Source organism: Orycteropus afer, unplaced genomic scaffold, assembly GCF_000298275.1.
Source record: "Orycteropus afer afer isolate SDZICR_OR568_19922 unplaced genomic scaffold, OryAfe1.0 scaffold00067, whole genome shotgun sequence".
NCBI classification, from domain to species: Eukaryota; Metazoa; Chordata; class Mammalia; order Tubulidentata; family Orycteropodidae; genus Orycteropus; species Orycteropus afer.
In genome coordinates, this window is record NW_006921654.1 from 12,066,758 (window position 1) to 12,069,105 (window position 2,348).

Sequence of the window (2,348 nt, forward strand, 5' to 3'; positions counted from 1 at the left end):
CTGGTGAAAATGCCCCCAAACTGGTATTTAAATTAGTTTATTTTTCATGTTGTGGGGGTCTGTCAGGAAAATGCTTCTGGTTTGTAAAGGGACCCAAATACTTCATCCAGACCAAACACAATTTAAGTTTGAATGAAAATTAAATAAAATTAAAAGTTCAGTTTCTCAGATGCACACTGCCCAAAATTTGTGAAATGCCTTCATTTGCTCCTTCACTCATTTATTCATTCATTTAGTCAATTAATTCGACACATATCAAGTACCTACGATGTGCCAGCTACGTTAATAAATAAGATGGAAAAAGGATATGTATACTGTTCTCACAGGATCAAATAATGTAAGTATCGAAAACATCCTCCTTTTGTATGGGGAGCTTTCTAATTGCACGGTAAGTAATGTCAAAACGTCCCCAAATGGTAAACTTTAGAAATAGTCAATACTTTATAAACTATGGGTCAGAACAGTAAAATCCAAGTGTGTCCTGATTAGGGATCTCAGAGCGCCTCTATCATCACTTTTTGAAGATTTGCTTCAAATACTGTAGTTTTAGCGTCATCCAACCTGCGAGGGGATGATTGAAGGGTGTGGGAAAGTATTCCCGAGAGTCATCCTCAAATGGAGCAGGCAGATCCAGAAAATCTACCGAAAGAATGTCCAAGGCGCAGTGCAGCAGCGAACTAATTATAAGCAATGCAAAGTAATATTTGCAAAGACACGGCAGATTATGGTTTATATGGGTTTTTGAAGTTAGTGATAAAGAAGGGAAATCACATGCATTTGCCTTTTCAGACTCTTATGTTCAATGTACTAAAAAAGCAAAACAAAACTTGTCTCTATTTGAAGAGGTAGTAGGTTTGATCCTACAGTGAGAAGAGATTATGATCTCCAAATAGCCTGTAGCAGGGGGGATTTACCTAGGATTTAAGGGCATTAGTCTGGAAAGCTAGGCTTAGACAATAGAATGAGTTACTTAGGGAAGGTTAACCTATTTCCTATTTCTCAAGGGTGTTTCTCCTAGAATAAGAGTGGAATTGGAGGGACATTTCAGTTGTTTGTAAGATTCCATATAAAGGGAACTGTTTGACATTGCCAGGTGTTTTTCCTCAACCTCCATGTGAGATGAGTGTACCTTTGATTTAAAAACCAGTGCCATCTCTTTTAAGGAGCCTTGGTGGAGCAGTGGTTAAGTGCTCAGCTGCTAACTGGTGGGTAGGAACCCTCCAGCCACTCCGCAGAAGAATGAGGCAGTCTACTTGTGTAAAGATTTACAGCCTTGGAAACTCTATGAGGCGCTCTACTCTGTCCTATAGGGTTGCTATGAGATGGAATCCACATGATGGCAATGGGTTTGGCTATCTCTTTTCAAAGCCAAGTTACCCGCATTGTTGGTATCCCAGGTATTCTCAGATTGGCCTCCTGAAACCCCGTCTTCTGTGAGCAGCCTCACTTCTTCTTGCTTTCTGCTGAGGCCACCAGTGACTTCCATGTCACTAAACACAATGGATCTCTTTGGGTCTGTGTCCGCCTTTGTCTTCGGGTGGCATTAGTACTGTTGGTCATTTTTTTCATCCTCAAAGCAATCTCTCCTGCTAACACCTGTACCTAACACCAATTTCACTTCAAGCTAGCTCCACAACCATCAACCTGTCCACAACTTTGGGTTCTGCCTTCTCTTGGTTCCGCTCAGCTGTCACTCTTATTTATGTTAGGTGCCATTGAGTCCGTTCTGATTCATCGTGACTCTGTGTATAACAGAAAGAAACACTGCCCAGTCCTGTGTGTCCTCACATTCATTACTGTACTTGAGCCCATCATTGCAGTCACTGTGTCACTTCAGCTCATTGAGGGTCTTCTTCTTTGTTGACCCTCTACTTTACCAAGCATGATGCCCTTCTCCAGGGACTGGTCTCACCTGAAGACATGTCCAAAGTATGAGAGACAAAATCTTGCCGTTCTTGTTTCTAAGGAGCATCATGGGTGTACTTCTTCCAAGACAGACTTGTTTGTTCTTCTGGCAGTCCATTTTGTACCCCATATTCTTCACCGTAATTCAAAGGCTTCAATTCTTCTTCAGTCTTCCTTATTCATTGTTCAACATTTGTATGCATATGAGCCAATCGAAAATACCATGGCTTGGGTCAAGTTCACCTTATTCTTCAAATGACATCTTTGCTCTTTAACTCTTTAAAGAGATTTTTTTTTTGCAGCAGATTTGCATAATATGTTGTTTGTCTTGCTGCAACAGAATGTGTAAATTATTATTATTATTATTATTATTTTTTATAAACCTTTCCTTAACTTTTACAATAACGGACTAATACAATATTTGTCCTTTTGTGACTGACTTA